Source organism: Phragmites australis, chromosome 19 (genome assembly GCF_958298935.1).
Source record: "Phragmites australis chromosome 19, lpPhrAust1.1, whole genome shotgun sequence".
Lineage (NCBI taxonomy): Eukaryota > Viridiplantae > Streptophyta > Magnoliopsida > Poales > Poaceae > Phragmites > Phragmites australis.
Window position 1 is genome coordinate 19401761 of NC_084939.1, and position 21472 is coordinate 19423232.

At 43.3% G+C, this 21472-nt stretch overlaps 1 pseudogene; it reads right to left on the reverse strand.

Annotated features, from left to right (window-relative positions):
• Window positions 1-6940: 6940 nt before the first annotated feature.
• On the reverse strand, window positions 6941-11614 carry LOC133900936 (uncharacterized; annotated as a pseudogene).
• Window positions 11615-21472: the final 9858 nt, after the last annotated feature.

Genomic DNA, 21472 nt, shown 5'->3' on the forward strand with positions numbered 1-21472 from the left:
TACAAACTACTCTAGTGGGTTATGTAATCAGATATTTAAAGTTCGGAAGTTAAATAACCGGCTTTAAAGTTTAGGGTTATTCGGACACTACAAATACTATAGGAGAGTAATTTAGACTTTTTCCTATCCAATAATTCATGTATCCATTCGTTCATGAATTTATGAGTACATAAGTTAGGATGGAATCATGGAAACCGCTGGACGCAGCAGGATTGTGGAAGCGACTAAAATAAGAACAAATACAAGTTTAAATGAAGGCACTTCTGGGACATTTTCTTGAAGCATAAATCCTGTGGAATTTCATCAAAATCATCCATTGCAAACACATAGTCTATGTTCATAATCTTTACAATGACCTGCAGCAACAAATTAAGTTTTGAATCCGCAAGGATTACTTATTGATCTACAAATAAGTTTAAGTTAATGTACTGCAAAAGAACATGCATGCACCATCTATCAAAAAGACCTTAAACTATGGGATGAACCGCGAAGTGAGTTCGAAGAAAGCTATATAGATCCATATCCACAATGTAACAGTAGAATTAGGCCCGATCTTGATATTTCAGTGACTTGGAACGAGATTAAAAATATAGCTCTATTATTAAATATAAATCGCATAAATCTAATATTTTTAATTTTCTTTTAGATCAATATATACAGTATACATATACATATAAGACCTCTAGGATTTGGAAGCCTGAGACGACCGCCCCGCTTGACCCAGGGCCGGCCGTGAGTAGAACCATCATCATGGTCCTACAAAGAAACGCAGATGGACAAGGGAGTACGGAGGAACCAGGCCACACATGCGGCGGCCGGCACTGCCGCTGCCAGCGTCGCCGGATACTTGCTCGTCAGGGGCCGCGTGGGCCCACAAGCCAGGGGGTGGTCAGAGGGGGCCCCCGGCCAGCAGTGATTGCTTCGAGCTAGCTCTTCGCCCGCTGCTTCTAGTGGTCGAGGTAACGCGAGGAGATGGCTAACGAAGAAGGGAGAGCTAGCTATCTGAGCAGTGTTAATGGCGCTTGGCCTGAAGGCCAGCTTGTATTGGGTGTGTGCAGCTCCGATGCATCGGCCATCGGCCATGCGCGCGCGCGTGCATGCATCTGCCGAGCTGCAGCCTGCAGGGCAGTTGAGGTTTGCAGCAATCATGGTCGTCCATTCATCGGTGTCCTACCACTATAACTCCTATTTAACTCTTAGCGTGTTAAATAGGGATTTCTGATTTTCTTTTTAGGACAAGTGTTTTCTTATTTCTAATTTTGGAATAAGCGTTTTTCTATTTTTCTCATGTTAGGTTGTATATATATATATATATATATATATATATATATATATATATATATATATATATATATATATATATATATATATATATATATATATATATAACTCCTATTTAACTCTTAGTATGTTAAATAGGGATTTCTGATTTTCTTTTCAGAACCGGTGTTTTCTTATTTCTAATTTCGGAATAAGAGTTTTTCTATTTTTCTCATGTTGGGTTGGTCGGCTCGTTAAAATAGAGTAAATTCGCACATTGAATTTCTCGTCATCTTTCAAAAGCGGTAATAAGTAATAACAGCGATACGCTATTGGTACTCCCTTTTATTTCTTCCCTGAGTCGTTGTAGCCATCTCAACTCATTCTTTAAGTGTAAATCATTTAGCGACTTTCTAGTTTTTTCTCTCTCTTTCTCATTGTTATGCCCTTTCTAGGCTAGTGCTATTTTCTCATCGATGAATTAGTCATCTCCTGTGAAGTCAAGAAGATGGCTATTTTATCTACTCTGGTAATTTAAGTGACAAGTATAAAACAACTTATAAATGGAATTGGAGTAGAAGCCTTTGGCAAATGGTGACGCACTTATGTCAATGTGCCACTGTGAAAAGGAGCATTTCAACCGCTGTCGAGCCCTGTATGGACGGCGAACCCTGCCGAGCCTTCCAACCACTTCTAGGTCAACGACTGCCTTGCTGAATACGTAGCATTTGCTTCGATTCTCGTTTAGGTGTGCATACGCGAAGAGGGAGGCATCATGAGGGACAGAGGGAGGAGTTGCGAATTAGAGTATAGAGATAGATTTTCTTTCGGAGAGGGACAACACTACTACAGAACCGGCTATAAATAATGATCTATCACTATTGATTGTGTAAGAACCGACAGTACAAATGTATCACTGTCGGTTCTTAAATTTTCACGCTCTAATCATAATAGAGTCGCTAATAAACGACACTGATACCGACTATTAGTGCTGAATTGTGGCTAGAACTGTTATTGATATAAGTGAGTCAAAGACTGATTGAACTAAAATTTCGGGTCCGCATCATCAGTGGCGGTCCGGACCTAAAATTTTAGTTCAATTAGTCTTTGGTTCATGTCCGCTCGCCGGCTCACATCCACTAATCCACGCGCTGATATTTTCACCCTGCATAGTCTCCTACTTCCTCTGCAGAACCTTACACTCTACCCTCCTTTCTCTCCATACTTTTATCTCTTCCTCCTCTCTCATGCCTGTGCGCACACTGCTTCTCTCTCCCATGCATGCAGGCGTGCAGCGGAGCTTGCGCGGCGATCAGCGAGCTCGATGGCCAATCGGCTCCGAGCAAGCACGATAACGAGTGTGCAGGCGAGTGGCCAAGCCGCTCTGGGCAAGCGTGACGGTAGGCGAGTGTGATAGTCGAGCGGCTTCGGGCGAGCATAATCGTGGGCGAGCGGTCGAGCGATTGCAGGCAAGCGCGGCGACGACGGAGCTTGCGCCGTGGCGACAGAGCTCACACAGTGGGGGCGCCCGAGCGGCAGGCGTGAGAAGGAGGCGGAGGCAGAGGCGAGCGACGTAAGGAGGAGGTGGAGACCAGCGGGGGCGGAGCATGCCAGTGGCGGATAGCAGCGGTACCAGTAGCCGAGCTGGCTCGATTTTGAGCTAGCTCGTTTCTTTCTCTTTTTTTTTTTGGCTCCCGATCCACCCATCGTTGCTAGTTCGTGGCTCGATCCGATAGTGATGGTTAGTTTCTGTGCTGGTTCCAGATCCAGTACTGATAGTAGTGCCGAGTAATCAGTGACGGTTCAAAGCTCAGCACTGATGGCAATTTTGAACCACCACTGATGGTGTATTCTGTAGTAGTGCAAGGGTTGAATGTCTTCTTTGTAATTACGTGAAGAGAGGATCAAGGGCTGGATGTTTTGCTTTTTTTTAGAATTTCTAAAGTATTTATCTTTTTTTTTCTTAAGCACTATGGTGGGAGGGGCATCTCCTTTTATTATTAAATAGATCTCCAAAGCTCTAGTGAATCATGGATAACTTATGTATCGCTCTGCACACACCATCTTTTTTTAACGAATAGGCAGGAGAGATGCCTATTATATTAATAAAGAAGAAGAAAGGCCCAGATTGGGTAGAGCATACAAGCACAATTTAGCAGAGCCAAACCGGCAGAGACCCCGATAGAACAAAACGAACTCCGATCGGCAGAACCACGCCAAACTCAAAAAGACATAGCCAGATAGAGGGCGAAGTCCAACATAACTCAACTCACGCACTACCCAACTAAAGTCGGTCGGTAGAGCTCTGCTCCCACGCCGTATGTCAACTCTAAACGGTCGACAGAGCTCTACTCCCACGTCGCACCTCCACTCTCAACTCGATCGACGGAGCCCTTCTCCCACATCACACCTCAACATACGAACCAAGCTGGTAGCGTGTAGCTTTGGAGGAGCATGCATTGCACCATCACCGTTGTCGAGAAGCGCTAATCAAAGGGAGTCAATGACGATCGAAGAATGTAGGGGTCAACCTACAAAAGAAAAGCAAAGCACCCCCATAAGCCGAAGAGTGCGGAGGGAAGCTTCGAGGTGACGCCTTCATGATGGAAGTGATGCCAACGTCACAGGCACATGTCTAGAAGCCTGAATAGGGTTTTCACCCAGAGGAAATGAAGAAGGGGAAGTCACCACGAGATTACATCTAGAGAGGGAATGGCGCCCACGGGTGTCACCGACTTCAGCCCCGGTAAGAACCGAAGCTGGGCTTTACGCTTGTGAATCCCCTACCCTGAACCTCCACACAAATTATGGTACCGCCCACACCGGTCATGCCGAAACGAGGCCACGAGACGATGGCTCCAACACAATCCATGCACCCAAGAAACTGGCAGGTGCCACTTGCACGGTGTGCCTTGGCCAGCCAATGGCCTAACCGGGATTGCCAGGCAATAGAAGCCTGACCAAAGGCAGAGCCGAGTGACCAGCCATGCAGCAGACCTCATACCCATAGCCCACCACCAGCAACCTGAGAGCTACGCATCAGCCCGCATGCCCACAGACCATTGCTGGAGCCGAAAGGACCATACAAGTAGGCAAGAGGTGAGCAAACATGCGGGACAGCCCAGCACGGACCACCCCCTCTGCGTCGATATGGAGGATGGCGCCACGAAGACTATTGAGTGCCTTCACACCTTCCACACCGGACGTCGCGGCGATGGGTGGAGGCAGGTGCACACATAGGTGGAGGCTGGTGTGATGGATGGTGGGAGGGATGCCACTGTGTGGATCCGGTTGGGATGCGGAAGATCCGGTGATCTACATTACGGATCCCACCATAGCAAGGAACCACGCTAGCGGATTTGGCCAAAACTAGCACAACGAACGCCAGGGATGGGGAGGGGAGGTGGGGATGGGGGAAGAGGGGGGAACAAAGGGAGGGAGGTAGGGGTGGCCACCGCCACCGCCATTGCCGAATCTAGGCGGGGATGCTAGTGGCGGCGGTGGGAACCCCTGAGTCGCCTCACGAGGGAGACGAGTCCGGGTTGGCTCATGAGAAGAATTGCACACACCCTCCGTACCTTTGTTGATTTCATGTTTTTATACGACTCTGGTTTCTTTGTGGAAGCATGCATATATGCCATTCACTGATTTGATCAATCCATGTACCGTCAACGCAAGAAAACATTTGGCATAACAATCTCTTCTAGAAGAAATGTCAGAAGGTAACCATGTTTTTTATTTTGAAACTATGTTGGAAGGCAACCTTAATGTTTTATTGACTTGCTAGATACATAGGTCTTACGTCTAAGATCTTACATGATTTTGACATGTTAGCTAGTATGCGTTCTTTAAAGATACCTCCTACGTGAGATGAAATCAGATGAGAGAATGCTTAACTGCTACAAAAGCGCACAGAGGTGATAGTTACTGATTCGGTTTCAACATCAGCAAGAGAAACTCTCTCAAATGAACCAACAAGAAAATAGTGAACAACAAAGAAAACGGGATCAGTTTCCAAGAGGTTCACCCATCTCGGGTTGGCACTTGTGTATTCTTTCCTTCTATAATGGAAATGAGGCAGAGCACTTACCTCAGTTCAATAAACTCTTACCCTCGTTTCAAGCAAAAAACAAAGAAACTTAAATGTTGAAATTATCCAGATTTTTCCAAAACGATGCTACTATATCTCTTTCGAAAGTGGTAATAATAGTGATATTTGAGAAGACTGTTACTCCCTTTTATTTCTTAAGTGTAAATCATTCAGTGACTTTCTAGTGGTTCTATTTTTTGTTCTCTCTCATTGTTATGCTCTTTCTAGGCTAGTGCTATTTTTTCATGGATGAATTAATCATCTTCTGTGATGTCAAGAAGATGGCTATTTATATACTCTGATAATTTTGGTAACAAGTATAAAACAACTTATAAATGGAACTGTAGTAATAGCAATTGGTGAATGGTGACACACTTATGTCAATGCCCCACTATGAAAAGGAGCATTAGCTAGTTTTTGAAGTGTCAACTAATTTGTACTCAGTGCTAATTGGCTATGTGATGGAAAAATTGTGAAAAAAATCAGTGTAAATGTTTGAAAAATATCAAAGAACATGCATCAGTGTGAATTGTGTATTCTTTCCTTCTATACTGGAAATGAGGCAGAGCTCTTACCCTCATTTCAGGGGAAAAAAAACTAAATGTTGAAACTATCCAGGTTTTTCGAAAAGGATGCTATTATATCTCCAGAGCAAAACAGTTTGCCAATGCAACATGCTTCTGAGACTAACATGTGGGCCATATCGTGCACGAACAAGTTCACGACCAAGTTTCAGGTAGACTGACACTGACATATGGGTCCCCACCCTAGCCCAAAAATGAACAGGAACTTTATGGCAGTGAACCCTTATTTTCTTATACACAGGCATATCAATCGGACCAATAGTATGCTGATGCAAGTATTACAAGACATGAGATCAGAACTGGACCATGTTGGCAGCTTGTGTCAGTCTGGGAAGCTTCCCAGCTCGTGCACAAAAGGAGCACCCAGAGATTAAGATAATGGGAACAGATTCCCCATCACATTCTTGGTTAATTGGACTAATGGCAGCCTAGTTTAAGGATGTTGCCAATCAACATGCTAATGTACAATCATGGCAGAGCTTTCTGTCCAGTTGTCTGATTTAGTCAGAGATTCGGGCTGACCTAGGGCATGTGCTGCTTAATCCTAATTTTCTTAGGTGAGCATGACATGCTTTCGGTTTTTCTTTTAATTGACAGAAACGCGTAGGATAATGATGTGTGTGATCAGGACCTCACACACTTTATTTGTAGTATGGAAATTACTCCGATAAAAAAAACTAAGTTTATCTAGGCGCCAATGTAACTAACCCAAAAATATGTAGGAAGGAAATGTAATTAAGTATGAATATAAATGAACTTTACACTGAAACGAAGCTGAAAGGCATTTATGATTGTTCTACATGACATGAGAACACTTAGTAGGTTTGGCATTCACTTGAAACTAAAATTACTACACTTAATTGGCAGACACAGTATGCTAGGAGTTGGGAGCACAAAGTATCATCAGAACAACTATCAGATAACATCTCTACAGTAGCTGACGCAGCTGAGCAAGAACAGGCTACAGGAACAAAGGTTTGACTGCGATATTCAGATGGATATAATCTATCAACAATTCACCCATACCCCTTCAAATGATGGATATAATCTATCAACAATGCACCACACTCCATTAAGGTTATGAGCATGGAAGTGTTCTGTTATCTAGCAACAGGTAGGGGATAAGATTAGTCGTTAGGGATTAGATTAGATTAGTTAGAAATAAGATATATTAGTTAGTCTTATAGATAAGATTTGTTAGTTTAGATTGTTAGAGCTGGCTCCAATATAATGGAGGGCGCAACATCCATTGTAATCAAGTAAGAAGAAATAGATCTAGTTTCTTGTCCTCTTCTCTAGTCTCCCCCAATATGTTGTCTTCCGAATCTATGATCTAATCCCTCTATTAGCGGCCGACGCAACCCGACTATCCTCCCGGCGGATGTTTACCCTAACATGTTTAGTTTCACAGGATGTAGGGTCAGGATGAGCACAATCAATGACGAAAGACAAGAAAGTAACTATACATTTATCATATCAGTTGCAAGGATGAAAAATAGTTACCTCTTTTCGTCTACTGAGTAGCACAGCCTTCACACAGATAAAAAATAAATCCGGAAAAGGTTTAAAAATGTATCTGGAGTACGCTTCCTCAATCAGTGAGACTCTCGCCTATGAGGTCAACGTGGTTCACAAACCAGGATGGTCAAGTTTCAGTTATATAATTTGCAATCATCATCGAGCTGCAAGAGTTCATCAGATGTAGGAAGGAAGTTCAAAAAGAATGACACTACACTCATGAATCAAATTTAGTTCAAATAGCCTGGTGAATTTCATACTAATATTTTACATAATGCTCCTTCAAGTTGCCAATTGTTCATGATGCTTCATATCATAGTACCTAGCAAGCAGAAGGCAAGTTGTATTAGCTAGCAGTTTAGTACAATCCTAAGCACACTTCATAACATACAGGAGCCAGGAACTCCCAGAACCAGCTGGTTTCAAATGACCATGATGGTGCTGTGAGTTATAGGTGCCATTGACCCTGCATTTTCAATCTTCTCGTCCTATATATGCATGCTTAACTTTGAACCGCACAAAAATATCTTTTAACCCTAAATACTCAGAAATGCAGGGAAACGGGTAATGAAAATATGTGACCAAGCCAACAAGTGGGGGACATTAAAAAAAACTGGATGGAACACAAGACGTTAAGGATGTCAACACAAGAAGCTTCAGAATTTGCACAGTTTCATTACAGCATGAACCCAGGTAAACGCTCAGCATACATATGGAAACTCCGTCACTCAACTTGGTCTATAGTAGTCCTTGCATTGTTCTTTCCTGCAACCTATCGTTCCTATATTATCTGCTTTCTGTTTTCGTCTAACATCCACCTTTACTTTCCAATGATCTGAAACTCATATGCACAGAAATCAGGTTATCGGTAGCTAAGTTGATTGTAATGGTGTCGTGCATATTGGCCTTTTCATTGATTAGATGATTGCCACATGAATAGTCCACAATGCTACATACTCAGTACAGGAAATGTATATAGCTTTCACCATTTCATTTGATAGACAAGGAAGATTGTGGAATGCACTATAAATTTATATTAGACAGACATTGTCAAAAATAAATAGGTACCGTCTCATATTCCTAATTTTACATGCAAACATATGTTCAATTACAACTGCTCATGCACTCAAATTTAGGCTTATAAAATCTAGATTTTTAAGAGTAGTGGTGTACCTTGATAACATTGAGACACCAAAGAACAAACATATTTATTAGTTGAAAGCTCCTGAAACTGCATAGATGGAGTCCAAGAAACCAGTCCCCTTGAGAAGACCTTTGCCAGTTAAAAGTTCAAAATCTATCAATAAAAGAAAGCCAATTATAGCGGCTTTTCCATTGATCAGTTCATTCTCACTGGTGAAACCGAAAACTCCGACATCCTCGTCGACTATCATTCTCACCTGAAAATGAAAAGGGATATAATCTAGATGTAAAAGTTCAGTAAAATCCTCATTTCATGACTATGGGCAGGCTAAAGCTAATTAGAAATGCAGGAATCATCTGGTCTTCAGAGTAAGAGTGATGGATCAGAAAGGGAAAAGTGATTACCTCTTCCACATTGACATCAGATGCAGTAAACCCCAGGTTGAGCTTTTCCACTGAAAATAATCTCTGCTGATCCTGCACTGTCAGCTCCACTGATGCTGATATATATGTTTTCTTCATCAGTTTTCACACGGTACACGAACAGTTTCGTCAAAGCAGGTGTAAGAGCCCTTAAAACAGGATTTTTCGGATACCATTCTTGTATTTCCCCAGTACGAAGATCAAATGTACTGTCTGTCGATGGGCAAACAATGCAGCAATCCTGAAAGAAAAAAAAAATAAGGTCATGTATTCAAGAAAAAAAATGGAGTTATCCCATTTGAGCAAGTTATATCCACTAAACAGAAAATAAAAATTGTTCTGCACAAAAGTCAAAGAAAATATAGCATACACTTCTTTATCAGCAATGCGGAGTAGGCAAAATGGAAGAAAGAAACCTTAAAGAATGTTCGATGATAGATCTTAGGAAGTTAAAGCTTGATATGATCAAATAGGAGACTACCTCTCCTATTCCATTTAGGAGATTACTTCTTTATCAGCAATGTGTCAAAGTTAGTGCATATTAACCTCTCCAATGAACATGACGCATTTAGATGGGGACTACATGCGAATGGAAGTTTTTCAGTCCATTCCATGCACAAACAGATGCTTAATAAGCCTATTACGTTTCCAAATAAATGACTTTGGAAACATAAGCTCACACTCAAAATAAAGATCTTCTTGCAGTATTTAGGAAAAGGAGTAATTTTGACCAAAGATAACTTGGCCAAAAGAAATTGGAATGGTAGCCTCAAATGCAGTTTTTGCAACCACAATGAAAATATTCATCACCTCTTTTTTGAGTGTTACTTTGCTAACTCATTATGGCGGATAATCAGAATAACTCTAGGCATTAACAAACCTAGAGATATGCATCATATTATGGGTGGTTGGCTAGGTGACTTAGGAGCAAATAAAAAGAAAGAAATCTTGGCTAGGGTAGCTAACCTTTTTTGGGCAATTTGGTTATGCCGTAATGATATTGTCTTTGATAAGAAAACAATAACTTCTTTTATGCAGACACTTTTCAGGGGTAATTACCAGTTGAGATTCTAAAGATTGATGCAGTGGAAAAGCGAGAGAGAAAATATAAGCATTGTGTGCCAAGCATTAGAGGTGGTAGCCATGAAATTCTTTGCCAAGAATGGGTGACGGTTTAGTACTAGACTATGTGATCGATGATTTACATTCATATGGTCTTCTACGCTTTCATTTCTTTTCAACATTCAGGTATGAGCTGAGATGATGTAATAATGAATAAGAGATGTATGCATCACACGATGCAAAAGGCTGAATTTTTTTTCCATTGTCTAAAAAAGGAGACTACCTCAAACATTTCATATTTCTAAAATGTACAACAAACAGACGTAATATAGTGCTATAGGCAAACCCAATAAAGCTTTACTCATCTCCTCTAGCCTATAGGAAACCAAGTTTCATCTTTGCGTTCAAAAACTACAACAGGAAGAAATTCCATTCATCCATGAAGTTGGTGTGAGTGTAGGTAAATGCATTTTTTCCTTGACATCAAAAGTTCCTTAACTCACTTCAAGATGTATATTTGTACAGGCAAGTCACACCTATTAAGTTGATACTTCATCATGCTAAGTACACAATTTAAGAACACTTCCATAAATTTGGTTTGAAATTCCAGAATCAATAAGGGAAGTACACAACACTTCACATGTTTCGTAGTCGATCCGAACTATTCTAATCCAACCTCAAGACGGTGGTGTGTGGTTCATGGTTGTCTGACTATTTTGCACCGAAAGTTTATTCAGGACTAAGCAGAAAGATCAAAGATCAAATAGTTAAGGAACTGCACAAAAGAAAATAGGAGCATAGGGCATGCATTGCCTACAGAAATATCTTGCAATCAAAAGGGTATCCCGGAATAATTAAAAGACGCAATCTTTATGTTTCATGATTCGCCTAGCCCCGTCGAGACCATGTGAATTCATAGAAAGGAAACATCCGCCCTCACTGCACGTGTGTTTCCCTGTGAAATTTCATTGGAAGCCGAAGTTACAACGAATTTGTATGTTTTGCATAGCTAGAAAACCCGTTGTCAGTTGTCACCCATCAATGCAAACGCATACGTCACCCGCTGGCACGGAACGGAACCACTGCTAGCAATCAGTAACCAGTTACGCGCCGCGCAGGCAGGCATTCCGCCGAGCAGGTTACGGGCGCGCGAAACGCACCTGCGTGAGCTTGGCGTTAAGGAGGCCCTCGGTGTATGCGCCCTCCGCGGGGGAGCGGTTCTCGATGGTGTAGACCAGGTCCTTGTACCAGAGCAGCAGGATCTCCTCCCCGTCCTGCACGATCACCCGGCGCTCCCCGCGCGGCAGCGCCGCCAGAGGCACCACGGGTACCCACGACGAGTCCCCGCCGCCTCGGCCGGCGGGGCCGAGGACGGATCGGCCCCGGACACCTCGGCGGCGCGGCAGGCGAGCCTGGAGTGGAGGTGCCAGCCCCGCGCGCGGAGGGAGACGAGCGGGGCGGCTGGGGAGCGGCGGTGGAGGAAGGAGGAGGAGGAGGAGGAGGAGGAGGCGGTGGCTGTGGTGATGGGCGCCATGGGGAGGGGAGGGGAGGTGTGCGGGAGGGGTCGGGTTACCTGGGCTAGGGTTTGAGGAGGGGGTGGTGGTGGTGGTGCCGTGGTGCGGCGAGGTGGAGCGTCCATGGTCACAGGTAGGGGATGAAAGCTGGGAGCGGAGCGTGGGGAAGATAAGCGGACACCTTTATAGGTTGCTGTCCAGGGGCTCGGAAGCGGCAACGAGAGCGCGCGAGTTTAGGGCGTTTAAACGCATAGATTTCAAAAGAATTTTACTTTCGAACGATGTAAGAAAATTCCTGCGTTCCAAACGTGCTAGCCATGAATTAATGTAGTCGTCCGCTTACGTGCATATGCTTGGTTAAGATCTTACAAACAAGTATCATCTTACAATCACATAGGAAAAATACAACTTTTTATGCTCTTACTCACGTAAGATCTATTCTGAATCTATCTCTCCCGTATGATACCTATTCATTTGTTAATCATTTTTACTTACTTTATAATTTTTTTCACTTACACTCTAGCATGAATCTCAACGTAAATTAACGGTCTTGATAAGTCACACGTTCACATGCTTAGTAAAATTTACATGTTTAGTCGTATTCAGTAGAGTAAAATCAAAGAGAGGTATAGGCTGCTTCTGGCACGATCGGTATTGTGCTTAAAGGCCTATGCATTCTACGTTAGGAGCATTTAACCCATCTAAAGACTCTTTTGTATGTTTTTCTCCAAAAACAACTACTAGGTAAATTGATTCTTACCGTCTAAATTGCAATAACGGAGACAAATAAAAAGCGGATAGTCACTACACAAACAAAAAGTGTTGCCATTCTTTTCCATTGTTCTTCCTCAACCATCACCCCAACTCTACACCTCCAGCGGAGACCACTTTTTAGTCACCAGTGCGCACCACCTCCCATGGGTGGTAGTGCCTCACCAAACTACCTGAATACCCTAACATCTCTAGCACTAGCATCGATCAGGTCTCCATGTGGCGATATGTTGAGCGGAGTTAGTAGTGCAGATAATAAAAGCACACTACACGTTGCTATAGTGAATATATCCTTAGAAAGATTGTAGCGAAACTCTTTAGAGCATGTATGTGATTTTGATGATTAATGATAACATAATCAATGTGACTAATATTCTTGTCAAATATACGTTTTAGTAGGTCTCATGGATGCAATACATAAAGAAGTCGCCGCAGTCGGGACAAAGTTTGATTGAATTGGAGAAGTCCCAGGAGAAAAGCCTTCACCGGATAGTCCAGTGTAGAAGAAAGTGTACACACAAAGCTTTATTTGCATAAGAGAGCAAAACAGATGAAGCCACTAAATAGTCCGGTGTTGATGAAAAAGATACACATTGGAGTATTCTCAGGAAAATTTCATAAGTTGTGCACTAACCGGATAGTCCGGTGATGAAGGGTATAAAGCACTGGAGCAATTCTTGCAGAGGCGATCCAAGTGCTTAAGAATGGAGATCATGTGGCCGGATGGTCCGGTGAATGTATTGTGTACACCGGAGCATCACCACCAGAGCATTTCTTGCAGAGAAGGTGTCAGGAGCTGAAGATTGAAGTTTAACTCACCGGATGTTTTGGTGAAAAGAGGAAGTGCACTGAAGGCTTGCACCGGAGTGTTTTACACAGAGAAGAAGTGGTGTGGTTTGGCTGAAGTTAACTCACCGGAAGGTCTGGTGATGAAGTTGAAGAATCCATCGGAGTATCCGGTGTTCATGATGACTTTGAGTGGAATCCAATGGCTAGTTTCTAATGGCGTACTTACCGGATTGTGCGGTGATTGTACTTCTGTTATCACCAGACAATCCGGTGTTAATAACTTTTCTTAGCCGTTAGGTTAATGGCTAGTGTACGAGTTTAAGGTTATAAATACTCCTCCACTCAGTCATTTGAAGGTGTGGCATGCTGCTGAAGTCCAGAGAAACCCATATACACTTGAGAAGACATCCAAGCCACTAAAGTGCTTAAAGTGATCATCTAAGGCGATTAAGCACAAGATTAGAAAGTGTTTAGTGCTTATAGGCCTAGAGTGAGTTGTAGTTAGGTGCTGCAGCTTGAAGAAGGGATCAAGAAGTGATCCAGCCTAACTTGTACCAAGAGGTATGCCAGCACCTTAGAGTCTTGGTGACTCACCGGCAAGCTTGTTGACCTTTCGATTTGGTGTGGAGTGACGGCAAGATATGCGTACGGGGACGTAGACACCCTTGCCTTAGTGTCTCAAGCTCCGAAGTGATCGCAGCGGCAAGTGACCGGAAAAGAGGCTAGTGGTGAGGTCTTATCTTGGTGGCTCATCCGGCTTGAGACATTGGTGGCTCAAGAGATATGACCGGGTGTCAACCGGGAGCATGTCCTTGGTGAAGCTCCAACGTGGACTAGGGGTGGTATGCATGTCATCGATACCACGGGATAAAAATCCCTAGTGTCGAGTTTGCTCTCTCTACCTTATTTATGTTTTCTTATTTGCATTCTTGCAATTTACCTTCCCAGATAGGTTACAATCTCTTTTAAACGGTAGAGTAGATACACTAGATAAACCTAGAGCACATTTAGAAAGAAATTGAGATACGTTTATCTTGTGAAGTTTTTGGAGCCATCAATTTCTAAATGTCCTAATTCACCTTCCTCTTAGGATGTCACCGATCCTCACAGTTGCACGTAACCATTGGAAACACTAATGTGCAGTTGATAAAAAAATCCAACAACATTTGTTGATTTTGCTTTCGATACCCAATTGACGACATACTCTTCCTCTCTAGAATCCTCTGGCGGATTAGGGACCGGGATCGTTAGAGTTAGGTTCTAGGGTTCACCACTACCCAGCTTAAAAGGAGCCTGAGGACGTAGTGACTCAACAGTGGGGAGCAATGGTTGCAGTGCTGCAAGGCGTCATTAGCTTCGTCATCTATGGGTTGGAGTAGGGTGGTGGGGCCATCAAGAAGAATGTAAATAAGAGGTGGAAAGGAACGTCATAGAGGATTATGGAGTCTGGTACGACGTGATTTTGGAGCATGCAACTAACCATGGGGAGTTGAGGAGGAATATAATAGGTGAATTTGTTGGATTGTAATATGAGGGTACAAAATATAATTGACTACTTGATTTTATTTCCTTACCACCTGATTTTCCACAACTTTTTTGTAATAATATGTATAAAAAGTAGTTGTAACACCACATAGCAACCGTAGAGCTCCTGTTGGTCTTAAAGTTGTGAAAATCACGATTTAGGTTACGTGCAGTGCTCAACTTCAAAACTCAACCTGTATGGTGCATCAACTCCACTTCCCTCCTGAACCTCCCCTAAAAAGCAACCAACAACGCCCACCTTGTGCTCGGCAATAGTGGGACATCATTTTTCCTCTAAATCTGCACCCTTCGCCGCCATCTCGTGGCAGCGTCGCTCATGTGATGGTGGTCAAGAAGGAGTTCTTGAGCGGAGCGGGTGCCAGTTTTGAAGAGTGGGGATAGGTTGGCCTAAAGTGTAATACCCCGGCTCATTAGTATTTCTAGTTTTGGTCCATGTTATCTAACCCAAATATTCAAGTGTCATGGGTTTAGTACCGTATTGGTAGTTTAAATAGATTCAGGCCAACTTATAAGCTTTTGTGTTCCAAACATAGCAACTCTGGGTTAACTCTTTTACACGAAGTGAGGACAAAAGTGTAAAAGATGTGTTATGCATATGCAGACCCGCCCCACAGGTGGGTTGAGCTATAAGTGAATTTTGGAGACGTTGTGTTACATGGAGTTGGAGACTTTGCACTACTTGGTAAATTGGAAGAAAGTGAGTAGACTGAAGAAACTCGACGGCCTTGGAATCTTAGACCTTGAGAAATTCGAAAGAGCATTCATGCTGCATTGGCTTTGGTATGAGTGGAACAACACTTCCAAACCATGGGTGGGCTCAGATGTCCCTTGTGATGCCACTGATCGACTTCTTTTTAATATCTTGACGGAAGTTACTATTGGCGATGGCAAAAAGGCCAAGTTCTGACACAACCGATGGCTTCATGGAGAGGTGCCCAAATTCCTTGCTCCCAACCACTTCAGTTTTGTGAGAAGAAAAAACAAAACAGTGGTAGCCGTGCATGCGCGTGATTGGGTGAATTAACGTACTCATCTGCTTACGTGGATATGCTTGGTTAAGATCTTGCAAACCCCTTCACTACCAGCTCCAAAACCCCTTCACTGCCGGCTCCAAAACCCCCTTCACTGCCAGTTTTGGAGCCGACAGTGGGCAACGGGCAGTGATAGTCGTACCGGCTCAATGGACCGGTAGTGAAGGGGGTTATCACTGCCAGCTGAAGGATTCAGTCGACAGTGATTCTCTGGCATCACTGCTGGCTGTATCCTTCGGTCGGCAGTGATTTGTTGGAATCACTGCAGGCCGAAAGTTTGAGCCGGCAATGCTTTCCCTCTCCCCCTCCATGGTCCTCCTCTCTGTCCTCTCTGTACTCTCTCTCTCTTCTCAATCTCTTTGTCTCTCTCTCAATACATGCATACAATAATACATATATTTACTGTAAATCAATAATAAAAATACCTTCATTAATACATAGTAATGAACACATCTTACAAGTCAGGTATTGACAAACACACAATATTACAAGTCACCCCCTGAAATGTCGGTTGAGTTGAGCCAGTCTAGTATCCCTCTACCTCTCCCGCGATGAGGACCGCATCCCCGCATTGACGATTGATGGTGTGAGTACGTCCAGGGATGCCGGGAGGCCGATGGTGGTGGAGCGGAGGACTCGGCAACGCTTGATCGACCGCAGCGTTGCCTATGTTCCAGTCTCACCGGCATGTCAAAGACATCGAAGTCTAATGTCTGAACACCTCTAGTTTTTGAGCCTTCGGCCTCCTCCGTAGCACACTGACGGGCCACGCTCTCGTCCTCCTCCTTATAGGCGCGTTTATGGGATACTGCTTCTTGCTCCTCTGCAGTGCACAGCTCACGGGCTAGCCTCTCATCCTCCTCCTCTTGGGCATGTTTATGAGACGCCACTTCTTGCTCCTCCTTCGCACCATCGTTGGAAGGCCATTGTGTCCAAGAGTCGATGATACCAACTTTGCATCATACATAGTAATTTATATCATTCATTAATAAATGGAAAAATCTACGATTTACAACTGAATAAGTGCTGGTTCTACGATATGCCATCCATTGTGAGGATGACAAGTGGGACCTGGTCCCACATGTATTGACACACCGGTGGCATATCGTAGAACAGGTAATGTCATTCATTAATATTGTGTGAATTATGAAAATAGAATATGTTGTCAAGACCCTTGGTAGCCTTCTTCCTTGTCGCATACTCTCTGCTTGAAGGTAAGGTGTCATCTGAAGGTCTCGCACGTGTGGATGGCACAATCGATTCATGAAACTCACCATTTGAGTTGATAATATGTTCCAATAAGAACCCGGCCATCTGTTCTTGAAGGGCATGTATTTCAGTAGGTTGTAACACACTTGTGCGTAGTTTGGAGCGTTGCGTTTGAAGAATCAAAAGAATTAGTCCTTGAACACATGTAGAAATTGAAAAGAAGGCATTGATATGTTATTTCATACCTCAAGGTCATTGAACCTAACAGCGTCTCCGTCCAGGCTGAATGCGTGCATGAAAGTAAGAACATAAAACGCGTAGAGGTTGTTGCCGGGTGGCTGCCTCATACACTTCAAGAGGAAAGGATTCGTCAGTAGAATGAATTGAACCTTTTTATTTAGTAGGAAATGCAAGGCATGAATATGTATTATGTACCGGAAAGTCGGTTTTTACAGTGTACTCCTTCCTGAATGGAAAGTGGATAACACTCTTCTTGCGGTATCTTGTGTACACCGTGTACGTGAATATGAATACCAATTAAACTTAGATGCAATCGTCAAAGAAGATTAAATGATCGAGTTAACCTATTTAGCATGTCGATGAGGTGTTGGTAAGTCATCTAATCTCTCTTTGCTGAGTCCAACACAATGATCTTGCTCAAGTCTGGGTGGATGACAAAGAGGATCCAATAAAAACTACATAATATGTCAGTATAACAAATTAGTACTAGAATCGAGTTGCCCATAAAATGAGCACACCCTTGCGCGCAAACACGTACTCATAGCTGTAGGGTAAGAGTATGAATTTCTTTTATTGGTGGTGAAGCAGACACTTCAATAAGTAGGCCTCGGTGAAGTCTGGATTCTTCGTTACAAGTTTCTGGTTCACAAGGCCAGGATCGATGAATCCTACTTTCTTATCTAAGTCTTGTTCGTATGCTTGGATCTCCATTCTACGAAAGAGAGAAGTTAGCTATGCAATTACAAGGTGCAAGATCATATAACATGAATTATATGCATAAGTCACTTATAGAGTCCACGCTCTGATTATAGCCACATTGAGGGCATCTTCCTTGTACAGTTCATACACGTGCAAGAATTCCAACCAGAAGAAGCCGTCCCCATTGAGGAAATATTCTTTTTTGTATCTCACAAGGAATGCCTAAAAATTCTGCCTAGACTGCTCCAAGTACCATTGATGTAATCGACGCATTTGAGTTGTAAGGTTTCTTTCTATATCTGGTTTGACCAAAGGTCTGCCCAACTCAAATGGCCATATAACATCCAACTTTGATATATCCGCTCCCATAGTAAGTCGTGCTAGTTCTTCTGCTGTTAATCTAGAAGAAACCAAGAAGTCCGCAATGCTTGGAGCATCCTTAATGATTGGGCCTGATTTGCTCTTGGCCCGCATCTTGCTGATGCGTTCATAGTCAGTCGGCGGCTTACTTGAAGCCAACCCCATCTGTTTAGCTTTGGCCATTTTCATGAAAAAATTCAAGGCATCTTCAGGCACAACAAGCTTCGATGGAGGTGGTGGAGGATGGAAATGAGACGTGACACTAGCGTCCACAACCTTTTTTGTTTCCTTAGCAGTGAGTGAATAGACATTTATGGGTTCCGCCAACTTCTTAGATGCCACCGACTTATTAGATGATGTCGTCTGCTTAAATGTTGCAGAACCTGATCTTGTTTTCTGAGCTGATGGCTGGCTTCTTGATGGTGCTGTCTTCTTGAGCGATGGACTTCTTCGAGGCGATGGCTGAGGAGGTGGACTTCTTTTGGGAGATGACTGAGGAGAGGAAGATCTTTGAGGTGACGACGGCCCGGGGTGTAGTGGAGAGTAGAGAGTCTCGGGAGCTGTCTCTGGTGAAAATACTATGTAGACCTTCTCCCACGCGATGAATGTGTGCCCATTCTCTCCTATAGTGTTCGCCCCCTCCTCTGCAGGGTAGTCCACCTCAACATAGTGGTACTAGTCAACTGCCTCATTTACTTCGACCACGGCGTAGCCCTTCGGTATCGGACGTCCGTGCAAATGTTCACATGGTGTTCGTGCTGTGATGAGGTCCACAGGATAAGTGATGGGGTCAGCTCCCGGAACTCCTGTGGGCGCACAACTACTCCGACGACCACCGGGGCTGGAGCGCACAAACTCAGGAGACGTTGCCGGCCGTTCCTGTTCGCTCACAATGGTGCCTCGTTCATGCATGAGGGCTTGTGCTATTACTTGTGCTATTTTTTTTTTCTGTATGTTCCCTCTCCTTTTTTAGCATTTGTTCAAGCATTTCCATCATCCTAGCTTGTTCTGCATCTCGCTCTGCTTGGGATCTCTTTCAGCTCTTGTAACTATCGACTTTGCCTAGGAATCCATATTTTCAACCCATCACCCCAACACTTCGTGTGTGGCCACCGTGCTCCTTGTTTCCCAGGGCCAAAGTGAGCTCGTCCCTCTCCCTATACGGCTTGAAAGAACATTGTGCAGACTGCTCGTGGGCTTCCGCAAGCTTTTTTGCAAGCGTTTGCGCCACTTCCTGGTCTTTGGAGGTCGTAAAGCATAAGCTTCCATCAGACGAGTAAGAAGCACTTCCTGGGAACCATGAATGAGTCGATAGATAGAATGCATACACATACAATATTGTAATTGAGTACATTAGAACCACATTTAACCAAAAAAAAAAGTCACATCAAATGTAGCAAAATAGGCATAAGGGTACTAACAATTGACATATTTTTCTTACAAGTCACCATTATCTTACATAGCAAAATAATGATGATTACAACCAGAACTAGCATTAACTTAGGCTAAAAGAAACTGTTTAGGTCAACCTCAGATAGAGCATCCAGCTCGTCTTGAGAGAAGCTGCTCTCTGAACTAGTAGAAGTGGCACATAAATTCTGACTTGAGAAGAATGCTTCCTTTTTTAACCCATGAAATCAGTACTAAAGTCTGAGAAGTAATAAAGAAATACGGCCTCAAGCCATATCATCATCGCCACTATTTTATTGTATTTCAAAAGAAATGTTTGCTTCTCCGTAGAGAGCATGATATCAAAAATAATCATAGCATCAATATCTATACATTAGGGTGCATTGATCAGTACGAAAATAAGCATAGCATCGGTATCTATACATTAGGGTGTAAGAAGAAAAGCAACAAACAAAAACAAAAATCAATCACCACCATCATATGCAACCACCATCCAACAAAGAGTCTATTATTTGATTGATCCGCATTAGATTATGGAGATAATTATATACGACTGCAAGCTCGATTGGGATAGTGAAAAGACGTGTAAGGTGCATGTGTAATAACCATCCTAGTCGAGCTTTGCAGTCATATGTATGGTAAATAGTTATCTCCTTTCATCATTTGCGACTGCAAAGTATGCTTGAGGACCACTCGAATATAAAAATCAAGAAACAAAGTAGTTCATATACACTGAACATGAACATACACATAAGTGCCATAAGTACAGAAGCAAAACCACCTCCCATCAAGCAAGATAATGAACTGAACGACATATGGATGATTGAATAAAATTGCTCTCAGATAAATATAACAATTGGCCCCAGGACTACGATATCCTGCTCCCTAATTGTTCATTTGACACATCACAAGCTGGGCTAGAAGCTAAGATCACAACAAGATGTAAAATTGAAAAAAAAAATCTCTGAAATTGAGCTTTCTTCCTGGACAATGCTGCTGGACATAAAAGCTGATAGGGAGAGGATTACTCTTTGAGAAACAAACACTAACTGAGTAGCAAAATATCATAGCAGTACCAAAGGTTTTCCTGCTCTTCCAGAATTCAATCAAAACATTAATTGAATCAACAAATACCGTAGCTCCCAGTCCAGGAATCAAGCCTAACTGGTAATGTACAGACTACCAACAATAAGCACAGGGACTAAACAATGGAATGCAGCACTACTATCAGGGCAATCTGTGCCGATCCAACAACAGAGAACAAACAGATTTAACACCTATTGCACTTAAACATCTAGCCCAACCTCAGTGTTCCATTTGATCATCACAGAGCATATCACCAAGCCATCCAGAGAGCAGAAATGAAAGGGAGGAGAAAATTGAAATACTCACAGTGCAATTCGGCTAAAGGCAAAATCAATACAATCAATTAGCACCCCCAACACAGCACCTCCACCAACATAACATCACCACCAATTGATTACCTGAGCACCAAAGTTCTAAACACCATAACTGAGCTCACTCGGCTCAATTTTAATTGACTAAACCACCCAGTGGTGAAACCAGAACTCAATTACCAAATCAACCATTAACCTCACAATACCTATCACTTCGCAGCAACCACAAACACCGTCTAGGAGGTGGAGGGAGACGGCGAGCGGTGGAGTACTCACCATGATGATGTATTGGAGCTCGGGGATGACAGCGACAGGGATGGCCGCGTGGAGGAACGTGGCCTCGGGGACGGGGCGGCGGCATAGAGGCAGGCGACTCTGAGGAAGGCGGTGTTGGGGGGTGAGGACGGGGTTGGCGTCGGGGAGGAGG